This window comes from Dermacentor variabilis, chromosome 7 (assembly GCF_050947875.1).
Source record: "Dermacentor variabilis isolate Ectoservices chromosome 7, ASM5094787v1, whole genome shotgun sequence".
Taxonomy (NCBI): domain Eukaryota; kingdom Metazoa; phylum Arthropoda; class Arachnida; order Ixodida; family Ixodidae; genus Dermacentor; species Dermacentor variabilis.
The window spans coordinates 18,288,547-18,301,301 of NC_134574.1; the positions used below are offsets into that span (position 1 = coordinate 18,288,547).

Here is a 12,755-nt window from a genome sequence, read left to right on the forward strand (position 1 = left end):
CCCCTGATATCCCGTTGGTCTCACTTTTTTTTGCGATGCCAGGTTTTGGTTTCGATTGTAGGTCGACCCCCCCCCCCTCCCCACTTCATATATTCAAATTTTAAAAAAGAGGTCGACTTACAACTGTGTAAATACGGTATTGCACAGTGAAAAGAAAGTCTTTGAGTCACAGGAACAATGTGGGACAGTCCCCCCTTGGTGGCGTGCTCAGGGTAGCTCGACCACAGCAAAGAATGCCCCTTCACCCACTACGTCAAGAACTACTGGGACTTTGGGCAGCACAAGACACTACTGACAAGGCCAGCAGGATTCCTGGAGCCTGTTGAACCTCTTCAGTGACTATTCTCACAGAACAGGATGGTTATTGGAGTCCTTCCCGACCTCAATATCTTGAAACACGTGGATCTTCATAGCTACGAACTACTTTATCCGCTACATCGAAACGAAATCCCTGCCTAAACATAATGCAGCTGAAGTGGTGAAGTTCTTCGTCAAGATTATGCTGGTACGACATGGTGCCCCAGAAAGCGTCATCACAGACCAAAGGACAGCATTTACAGTTGAGCTTACTCAAGCCACCCTGCAATATAGCCAGACAGGCTATTGCAAGAGCACGGCCTACCACCCACAGATGAATGGTCTTACAGAATGCCTAAACAATACCCTTGCTGACATGTTAGCAGTGTATGTCGATGTCGGTACGCAAGCCTTGGGAAGCAGTCATTCGATACGTAACCTTCGCTAGCATGCCAGTGCCAGTACCCGCAACCAAACCAGAGCGTCAGGCGAAAACTGGTGGTGGGGGCCCCCGTCGTCGTGACGAAATTTCTGTAGTGCTTGTTCTTGCTTTGTAAGTCAGCATGCTAGTTGTCGACATCTTTCTGCGTACCGGGCAGCTTCGGAAACCGGTGTGGAATAGAAACCCTTTGACAGGAAGAATAGTGTCAATGGGAGATGACGGTTCTTGGCCATATAGTAGAAAGAAGGGAGAAAAGCCAGTCCTTGCCTGGGTTGCTGTATTGTAGGCGTACATGACATAGGGAAGGACGTCGTCCCAGTAGGTATGGTTGGAGGCGACACACATTGAAAGCATGTCGCCAATAGTTTGGTTAAAGCGCTCTGTCAAGCCATTTGTTTGCGGGTGATACGCGGTGGTACAGCGATGAATGACACGTCATTCAGTGAGAAGTTCTTGTTCTTGAATGACATCGGCGAGAAAGACGCGGCCTCGGTTGCTCAGGAGTGTGCAGGCATGCACTGTGATGTAGAACAAAGTGTTGAAGCAGGAAGGAGGCAGCGTCATGAGCCGTCACAGCTGGTAGAACGGCCGTTTCTGAATACCTCGTGAGGTTGTCCAGAGCCATAATGACCCAGCGATTGCTGGCAGCTGTGTATTGGAGTGGCCTATATAGTTCTATTCCAACCAGGTCAAAGGGTCACGAAAGGCATGGCAAAAGTTGCATTGGTCCAGAAGAGCTGCAAAGTTCAGGCTTGCAGCATTGATATTCTGTGCAAGAGTGAATGTACTTTTGCACAAAGGTGTACGTACCATACCAATAAAACCTGAGGATCGGTGTGGAAAGTGGTGCATACATCAGTGCAGAGATGCCGGGGTATTACTAGCAGCCATTAGCGGCTGTCAGAACAGTAGTTACAGTGATAGGGGAATTCCATCACGGATGGCGAAATGCGAATCTTTTCGGCGTAGCGCTTGGGATGGTGTGTGTGCAGGCTTATCAGAGAGGTAATCTATCAAAGATGAAATCCAGGAGTCTTTGCGCTGCTCCAAAGCCGTGTCGACAGAAGCTAAGGAGAAAGTGGGTCGTCTAGGACGGATACATTGACAATGTTGGCGTGGATAGGCGAGCGTGAAAGAGCATCGGCATCGGCACGCTTCTTGCCTGAGCGGTAGACAACCCGGATGTCGTACTTTTGGAACGTCAGTGCCCACCGGGCTGGCTAGGCGGCCGCGGAGATCTTTGACTGACGAAAACCAGCAAAGTGTGTGAAGATCGGCAACGACATCGGAGGACCGGCCATATAGGTATGGACGAAATTTTATTATGACCCCGATTATTGCTAGACCTTCTTTTCCTGTGACTGAATAATTCACTTCAGATTTCATGACAGTGCGGCTCGCGTAAGCAACAACATATTCTTGGTAGCCGGGCCTTCGCTGGGTGAGCACAGTGCCATGATCAACACCACTAACATCTGTATGGATTTCCGTGAGAGCAGTTAGATCAAAATGGCGCAGTATTGGTGGTGTTGTGAGCAGGTGACGTAGCGTCGCAAAGGCATCATCGCAAGCCAGGGACGACATGGAAAGATTGGGGTCCCCCCCCAAAGAAGCTCTGACAGCGATGCCATAATTGAAGGGAAATTTCGAATGAAGCAGTGGAAGTACGAGCAGAGGCCAGTGAACCTGCACAAGTTTTTTAGAGACTTGGGCCTCGGGAATTCTTTAACAGCACGTAGCTTAGCGGCATCAAGGAGAACGCCATCCTTTGACATGGCATGTCTGAGAATTGTCAGCTGGCATGCCCGAAAGCGAAATTTTTTCAAGCTTAGTTGGAGGCCAGCATCACTGAGACAGTGTAAAATCTGCTTTGAGCGATGAAGGTGAATAGGAAAATCTGGTGTAAACACTACCACATCATCCAAATAAAACAAGCACATGTTCCATTTGAGGCCTCGACGAATGGTATCTATTATGCGTTCAAATGTTGAGGGCGCGTTGCAATGGCCGAATGGTATCACAGGAAATTCGTATAAACCATCTTGTGCGATGAAAGCAGTTTTTTGCTTATTGTCTGCAGTGATAGGCACTTGCCAATAACCAGAGCATAGATCGAGGGAGCAAAAGAACTCTGCACGTTGTAAGCAGTCTAGGGCATCGTCGATCCGTCACAGTGGACAAAGATCCTTTTGGGTTACTTTGTTTAGGCAATGGTAATCTACGTAAAAGCAGATCGAGCCATTCTTCTTTTTAACCAGAACAACTGACGATGCCCATGGACTGTCGGACGATTCAGTGACGCAATGCTTTAGTATTTCACCTACTTGTTGATCAATGATGCAGCATACTGTTGACAATACACGGTATGGTCGCTGCTGTAGCGGTGAGTGAGCACCAGTGGCACCAGTGTCATTCTGGTGACATACAGTTGTCGTTCGGCCCATAGAAGTGCTATTGCTGTCAAAAGCAGGGCAATATTTGTCGAGGAGATGGAGAAGGTCATGGCATTGCGTAGGGTTTAAGGCGTTGTCGATGACGTAGCTGAAAACATCTTCAGGTTATGTGAAAGGGGGTTAACCAAGGGGCCCGATATTTATTAATCATATCATGAGAAGCCAACAAACAAAGGCACCAAGCAAAACACAGGGAAAATTACTCGTACTTACTAATTTAATTAGAGAAATGATAAATTAATGACACTGAAAGTGGATGAAAAAACAACTTGCCGCAGGTAGGCAATGATCCCACGTCTTCGCTTTATGCGAAGAGCATCACACGCGTAATGCAAAGATGTGGGATCTTTCTCTACCTGCGGCAAGTTGTTCTTTCATACACTTTCATTGTCATTAATTTATCATTTCTTTAATTCTTTTAGTAAGTATGAGTAATTTCCCCTATGTTTTCCTTGGTGTCTTTGTTGGCTTCAGGCGATGTGGCAGTTCTGGGGCTACAGTAGAAGGTGTTAACTTGTGGTGATCCAACAGATAGTTCCAATGTGGCAAGTGTGTCGTCAGGCTCCACAGTGCCGGGAGATTCACCGTGAATCAACATAATCGGGAATGGAAACCGCACCAGCTTGAAGGCCAAGCAGCGCGGTTGAAAGTGGTGAGAGGTGGCGATGAACGAAAGTAGTGTAAGGTGTGAAAAGCATGGTAGAGTCGGAGGCAATGGAATAGGACACAGGTGCTAGAATGGATGTATGCGCAGGTATCTGGATGTCGTTAGCGAGGGACAACTTGGTGGAGGAAAGCTAAATTTCGTCAGATATGGCATTGCCAAGCGAAGAGAAGGTGACTTCTGCACGTAAGCAATAAATGACAACATGGTGATGGGAGAGAAACTCCCAATGTAAAATAATATCATAGGAACAGTGGGGAAGAATGACGAACTCTACTATGTAGAGCACTCCTTGAGTTTCAAGTCTGGTGATACACGCAGCCACCAGCTGGATATGTTGTGCTGTAGCCCCTCGGAGTAATGGACCGAAGAAAATAGAGAACCAACTAGCCCAAACCATCACCCTTCTAAGTGTTGTAGGGTCAGACTAATGGACGAACTTCGCACCGACGGGTTGGAGATGTGGGAAAGCTGGCGAGCAACTCCTTCCCGCACGAAAGCCTTAATCTGCGAGAGAAGGTGGGAGCTTGAAAAGGTGGGGTTAAGACAGACAACGATTGCTGATGAGAAATGGTGGCAGGGGATGAGGCATTGTCGGCGGAGCTCATCATAGCTTTGGCACAGCTCAATAACTTGTGCAACTTTAGAGGGGCTCTTTGAAATCATCATCTGAAACACGTCCTCATTGGTACGTTTCGATATATGCTCTATTTTATTGCCCTCGGTCATTGAAGTATCGACTCGTTTACATAGGTCAATGATAGCTTCGATATAGCTGACAAAAGTCTCACCAGGTTGCCGAGAGCGTGACCGCAGACGCTGTTCGGTGCGAAGCTTTTGGACAGCAGGGCCGTTGAAGGCCTCGTTGAACTTTATCTTGAACACAGCCCAGCTTGCAATTTCACTTTTGTGGTTCCGAAACTGCAAGTGGACAATTACGGTGAAGTAAAAAAGTATGGTGGTTAATTTCATATGTCATCCCATTTGTTCACACTGATGTGTTCATTAAGAAGAGAGCCTGTCATCAACGTTGTGGTCGTCATGCCGCTGACGATGGGAGGGTCCCGCTGACAGAGTTGGCCGGAGCCTACGGAGGATTGGGGAGCAGGTGGTGCTGAACTTGTGGTGGTTTCAGTGGTCATGATGGCAGGGAGAGTCTGGCTGCGCGATTCCAGGATTACAGGAGACCCAGGAAACCTCCACGAATTATGACTAAGAAGTCTGACACTGCTGTGAATGACACGAATGATGCCGACTGGAAGATGCAACAGCGTAGGCTTAGCCAGTCACACCAGGTACAACGCCTAGCCCGAGCCCCACTTGCGTTGCGCTGGCGATCTGGCTGCGGAGCTCTGCACCACGACCTACTGAACTCCAGACCTGCACAGATCTCCTTGCTCCAGCACGCCTGGTCTAGTTCGCCCCTTTTGCCGCTAGGGATAGAACGTACGAGCAGAGTGGCGCCAGTTATAGCCTGTTTGCTGTCATCTGCTTCTGCGATCTGTTCAGCGCTCGTGCTGCCATTTTGGCAGGCACAAAGCACTTGTATTGATGGTAAATGAATAAATTCACAAATATAAAAAGAAAACAAAAAATTGCGAATGCTTTGCATTTGAACAGGGAACTTAGATGAGCAGGAGCGTTGCAAGGAAGTAAACAATGAGCATATAGCTGGCAGCTGCAATGCTAGACGGCGAAAATTTCCCTTTTCTAGTAAGAGACTGGAAAAATCGTTTTAAAAGAGGCATGGGATAATCTAGCTTTTTTGAGTTGATCACAGATAGCCTAATGTCGTAGATGACATTAGGAATTACTGCTGTATGCCGTAGTGAAATGCAGAGGGTTTGGTAAAGGTATTCACAAGTCCTAGCTGCGCTTGACATGTGCAATAAATTGGTCGAGTCTGTTTCAAGGAAAGGTGATCATAACTTGTTTTTAATGTTGTTTGATGTCTAGATCAGTAGAATGCTTGCAAAAGCGATCTCAGTGCTTTAAAACGTCCTGAACTGGAGGCCTTGTGTCACGGAACTCTTTTCAAACTGCAAAGCTAGCTTTCCTGCATGGTATGGTGGCAGCATAACGGTGGTGCGAAAGAAACGTGCGCAGGGAAGCTGTATGCGTAATTCTCTTTTTGAACTCGCGACGCATTCACGGAGAACTGTTAAGAGTTAAAATGAGTGGTAATTGTTCTGTCGTCGAATGTTGCGGTGGTTTCCTGTTTCTAATGAGTGCAGAAGCAAACTTTACAATGTGTACAATGAAACTCATGTGTACTTTACGAACTCTATAAACAATGTGACCTAGTGTACAAGATCTGCACGGTTTGCTACTGTCTGAAGAAGGCAATAGGAGCGGCTATTTAACGCTATTTTAGAGAGGAGCGCACTGCACGCACCAACATTTTTCAAGTTCGGGCAGTCAACTTTTAGAGCCAAGTGACCGATCATAGCCTTGTGACATCACTGTTGCTGTGTTTGCAAAAATCATTAACTAGGCAAGCAGTTCGTCACAACAAAACAGCCGCCGTACTAATTACAACGCCACACCAATCGACTGTAGAGTAGCAGACGAACAGGTTATAAAAGCGACACCAATGGTCAACGGTTGAACGAGATTGGGCGCAAGTGGCTCCCATAGAAGCCGGATATCTGTGCAGGTCTGGAGTTCCAGTAGGTCGTGCTCTGCACAGTGCACTTCTCTTTCATTGCAGAGGAAATGGTTGTGAGAATGCTGCGCCAATATGTTGGTACGAGAATGCAGCCGCTGTGCTGCCATGAAAACAAGGGAATATAGGTGTAATAAATAAAAAATAGATTCTGGTGTTTAATCCCTCAAAGCTGCACAGTCTGCTATGATTTGCACCTTGTGGGGTGCTGCAGATGAATTGTCACCACGAAGGTTCCTTACGTGCACAGAAAAACAGGCAGACAAGTGTTTTCTTTCTGTTTTTTTATCCTCCCTATCAAAAGAAAGGTGCCACAGCCGGTAATGTACTGCAGCCACAGTGGCAAGTGTGACAAGGGAGAAGTAAGTGAAGCACCTGCCGATTTGAATGTGCTTAGAGACGGCGATTATAAGGAATCCGCTCATCACATGCCCATTTTTATTTTCTCATGAAATAAACTGTTTTTCATCTGTAAACCTCTTTCTGACAATAACAATTAGAAATGAGAGAGGTAGGTGCAGCAGGCAACAAAGCATGTGTCCTTAAAACTTCAGTTATTAATTTATTAGAGATAACCTCAGGGTCATATAGACATTACAGAGGAGAGTGGCTTATAAACAATACAAATGCAAAAATGTCTTATACAATTTTAAATAAACATTTCATAAATTGGATGCAAACCATCTTCATGTACTATAAGTAGTACATGTTCTCAAATCTCCTGATCTGACTTTGAACAGTAGGTAACAGCCGTTTGAATTATCATCAAATTTTTCCTCTGTGATAGTCAGTTTCTTCCTGTTCAGTCACGATCTATAGCTTCTCTGCTGCTGCTGCTGTGGCACTCCACTATCTCCACAATTGCACACATAGCTCTACCTTTGCCACGTCATCACTTTGTCTGGCTAGGCACACCTTCCACACCTGCGCACATCACTGGCCTCGATAACAGCAACAGCTATAAGTAGGCTGTGCGCCACGAAAAAGCCACTGCTTGCCGTAAGGACCACTCGACCAAACTTACTGCATGGTTTACAGATGGCTATACCGCAACTGCAGCTGCTGCTCCCTCTGCTGCAATGTAATGCATTTTACGTTGAATGTTTTCTAAAGGAACAAACCAGCTTGTGCTGGTATTCTCGATTAGGATGCATCACTTTGCAATCCTCTGTTGGTGACCGGAACAGTGGACATATCACACCGGCATGACTGACTAGGAAGCCCTTGTCGCCCTTCAACAGCAAGTGCAACAACTACAACGGCAGCTGCAGACCCCACAGCAACTGATCCAGAATCAACAGCAGGAGCTCGTGCTCGATGAAAACAGCCCTCAGGGTGCTGCTGCACACGAAGCCAGCCTGGATGCTGCTGTGTCGCTGTCAAGCTTCCATTATTTTTGTCAAACTTGCCTGTATCATGGTTTGCACTGGTTGAAGCCCATTTTCCCTGGCATCCATCACTGAGGATCAAACGCGCTATGACTTTTTCGTAACCCATCTGGCTCCCACCTGCAACATGGATCTCGAATGTCCCGAGATCTGGAACATCCTCGCCTACAACGGCTGACCCGTACTGGCACCTAAAGTCTTAACTCATCCATCGGCTGTACCCTTCTTCCAAATGTTGTCTTCAATGACTACCACCACATCTAGGTCATTCTCCAGGTTAACTATGCACTACCGCTAGGCCAACTTGCCGAGATTATTGACTGCATTTCGCTGGCATCATTATCTCCCACCATGCAGGCCATCAACCTGCACTTGGGAGTCTCCAACATTGTCCGCTGCATTGGTGACACCACCCGACAGCTAAGCTCCATCCAAGAGCATCTGGATTGACGCCTTCAGTAGTGTCCCCATAATCTCCCTCAAACCCATGACTGCAACATTGACTTATCACATCCAGATGGCACCGGCCGCTGCTGCTACCATTGGCGCTTTGGAGAAATGGCCCGCAAATGCAAACCGTCCTGTTGCCCTGGACATTAGGGGAGCCAGCTGCAGTTCGCAGACATGACGATGAGCTCCCAATCCACAGGTTGCTATATCTTTGTTCTCCCTGTGCATCCTTCGAGCTGAGTACGGCGAAGTGGTCCGCTATCGACTTACAGCTTGCTCCATCTGCACATCCAATTCAAATACCTGCATTGTGGCTTTCATTGGAACTTGTCATTGCCAACGTCTGCAAACCAATAATCGGTTCCGACTTACTTGTATGCTACAACCTCCTCCTTGATTGTTGCGATGACTGCATCATTAACGCCACAATAGGTCTCTCTTTGCCAGGCTAGTGTATGCCCACCAATCAGTCTATTGTTAATTTACTCGCTGTTGAAAATCTATTGTCTTACCTTATCCTTCTCCCTTCATTTCCTGACTTGACTTTGTCCCAGTGGGCTTCCATGCGAGGTATGTCACAACACTAGTAAGGTCGTGATGAGGGCTAGTTGGTTCATATTTATAACTGAGGTTAAACAGCGTGAATAAAACAAGGACACCAGGAAACAAATACCACAGACTTCTAGTTGGCTGACTGCCAACTGGAAGTCACAACACTGTTCACTACATCCAGACCACCGCTGGCCCTCTGCTTTCCTGCCACGCCTGCCGTCTGGCTCCAGACTACCTGCGCATCGCCCAAGTTTGACTTTGTGCTTGACACATGAATGGCGTGCCACTTCGAGGGACCGTGGGCGTCACTACTTCACCTACCAAACTAGTTGGCCGGCTGGCGACCCTGTGGAGATTATCGTGCCCTCAATGCCTGCACCACTCCCGAGAATGTACCCCAACCTTTACATGTAGGACTTCACCCACCGCATACATGGCTTCCATGTTTTCTCCGTGTTTGATCTGGTCAAGGGCTATACACAAATTCCTGTCAAACGGTGTCCTGAAGACTGCTATCATCATTCCCTTCGGTTTGTTCTCCTTTTTTTGATGAGCTTCCTTTCGTCAGCTTCCCTTCATGAGCTTCGGCCATGGAAACGCGGTACAAACCTTCCAATGCTTCATCAGTGAAGTCTCCAGCTTCCTCCAATTCTGATTTGTCTGTCTCGACAACATCCCGGTCTTTTCTCGAAAAGTAGGTGAAGATGTAGGTGAAGTAGGTTCAGTCACCACCTTATCTGGCTGCAAGTCTCGGAAGAAGGTACTCGACCTTTGCCTGAAGGCATCTTGGCACTACAAGGTTACCCTGAGCCAAACACCCTCAAGGATCTATGTCGTTTCCTTGGCATACTTAACTTCTACACATGTTTCTTGCCTAAAACTGTTACCTATCAGGCTTCCCTCCATGATGGTTTGGTCAATATACAAGGTAAATGAGCCCTCACCTGGACACCAGTTTTGATGCAAGCCTTCAAGGACTGTAAAGCTGCTTTCCGCACTGTTACAGTGGTGTCCCATCCAGCACTAAATGCTTCCTTGAGGCTCTTCATGGATGCCTCTAGCATTGTCATTGGAGCAGCCCTTATGCAATGCGTAGACAATACCTTGAGCCCCTAGGCACTATCCGAGAAACTCACTACTCGGGATACAACCCCTACCATCACCAGTTCCACCAACACAACTATGACTCCAGCACAAACCAACTAGCCTGCTTACTACTGGGAGCTGCTCACCACATACGAAGTTCAGCATTTTGCCACATCCTCGAAGTGCCGCACTGCACCATCTCTACTGACTACAAACCTATCACATGTGCCTTCTTGCAACTTCACAATATATTTCCCCCTGTCCAGCAAACCCAACTGTCGTTTCTCGGCAAGATTACCACCAACATCCAGCATGTCAGTGGGAAGGGCAATTTCATTGCTGACACACTTTCCCATATCTCCGCCATCAAATTTTCACCTATGACTAATGATTTCCTTGTAGAGGCTCAGACATCTTGTGCCAATCTGTGGTAACTCCTCAAGGGTGGCTCTTCACTCTAGCTACAGGAACTTCCTGTCCCGGGTCAGAAACCACTGCCTACTGAAACATAGCCACCAGACGGCCCAGACCTTATGTAGTCTCATCATATTGCTGTGGCCTCTCTAACTAGTTGCACCTCAGCCTTCCTGATGACTGTGCCTCGACGCCCCTCCATGCACCTTGTAGCTGACTGCTACATTTGTCCTTCCATGCAGCGTGACTGTCGCACTTAGGCATGCACCTGCGTTCAACGCCAATATGCTAAAGTTACCCGTTGTATAATTTCACAACTCGGAACATTCTCCTAACCTTCACAATGTTTCCAACATGTCCACCTTGACATCATTAGGCCGTCTCCACCAGCTGGACCTTCGGCAAGATCAAGCATCTCACTTTCCAAACGTTCACTTTGCCTCCTACATCACTGAGTAGACGGTGTTTCATTCGCACTGCCATATTTCTGTGCTGATGACCGCTGATGAAAGTGCAGTGCCAGTCAATCATGAAAGCTCAAGCGAACGTTTGGAAAGTGAGATGCTTGAGCAATCCCTCCCCTTATTGCTACTGTCTCACTGCCACGAATTGCTTCACTCTATGGCCTGAAGTATGGCCCATCAAAAGGGTTACCACAGAGGATGTTTCATTGACTTTCTTTGTCGGCTGGATATATTATTTAGCCATCCTTCATTGTGCCACAACCAATCAAGGGCGGAAATTAGAGTCTCTATTCTTCAGTATCCCCAGGTAAGCCACCGCTTTTGAGCGACTGGGGACAACCAGTTACCACCTTTGTGCCAATGGGATGATTGAACACTTTCACTGGTAACTGTACTTGCCTGACTCATCCTGTTTCTAGGATAGGTGTACGGTAGCGCGATTAAAAGACAGAGCAAAAGAAGACACACAGGAACGCACAGAGCGCTGTGTGTCCTTGTGTGTCTTCTTTTGTGCTGTCTTTTAATCGTGCTATTGTAGACCTATTCAAGATGCGTTACGAACAAGCCCCCATTGCAACCCTCGCGACCTTTATTTCTGTTTCTAGGCTCTCCCAGCCATTGCACTCTGTCTCCATGCCGCCTTCTAGCTCGACATTCAAGCGACATCTGCTGGGCTCGTTTACAGGAAACCACTATGCCTTCCCAGAGAATTCCTCTCGGCATCGTCTGATGTGGCCACAGGCCACCTGAATATTAACGCGATAGCGTTAAGGAGCTCGTGTCGCAGAAAAGCCGGTGTCGGCGTCCGCGGCGTTGGCCGTGAGCGATAAATCACGGCAGGCACTTCATAAATAAAAAGCAACTTCCAAGATGGGATGGATGGGAATCGAACCAGGGTCTCCGGAGTGTGAGACGGAGACGTTACCACTGAGCCACGAGTTCGATGCTTCAAAGCGGTACAAAATCGCCTCTAGTGAACGCGGTGTTGCCTTAGAAACGAGCTGTTTCTAAGGCTCAGGCGTGCGTCGCTTGCTCAGGCGTACATTTCATTGTCGCGCCGAACGCTGCGTTGCTTGACGCTCACCGCGTCCGATGCGGGGCGCGTAGTCGCTGCGCCGTAGCTCATTGTCTTACACCCCTTGGCGGGTCGACGGGAACGCTGTCGCATTTTCCTTCTATTTTGTGGTCTGGCTCTGATGCACCATGACCACCCTCAGTCTGTCACCAGATGCAGATTATTCCAAGTCAACACCCTTTGTTTTCAAAGAGCTTGGAACATGTACGCACGCCTTTCTCCACGATGACACCATCCAGGCTTCTTTCTGGTCACCTTACACTGGACCCTACCATATCATCCATTACGAGGAGAAAACTTTCACCCTGCACATCAGAGAGAAGGAGATCTGCATCTACATCTACAGACTAAAACCGTGCACTCTTTCTGATGAACTGCTAACACCCAACGTGCCTCTGGTAATCCATCAACCATCGACATCTCTGCCTTCACGATACATTACTCATTCTAGTCTCTGGATGCAGTTCACCAGCTTTTAACAATATTGAAGTGTATACTTCACAGGGGAGTCGGGTAGTGATACATTATAACCACAACTGCGTGCGTATCTCTGCTGAAGCCTTTGCCGCGTGATCATTTCATCCAGTGAGGCAGACAGTCTATGCCTGCATCCATTACCGGCTTTAACAACAGCAACAGTTAAAAGTAGGCTGCGTTGCCAAGGAAAAGCCACTGCTTGTTGTACAGACCACTCGGCAAGACTTGCCATGTAGTTCACAGATCGCCAGACTGTAGCTGCGGCTGCTGCTGTGCTAAGACTCAGACTCTGCTGCAATATATTTTACATTTGTTGTTTTCTAAGAGA

General features: G+C 47.5%; 1 protein-coding gene across 5 annotated transcripts in view; it reads left to right on the forward strand.

The window, feature by feature from the left end:
* Sirt2 (Sirtuin 2) overlaps nucleotides 1-12,755 on the forward strand; it is a 376,779-nt gene that overhangs the window by 210,502 nt on the left and 153,522 nt on the right. The window lies entirely within an intron of this gene.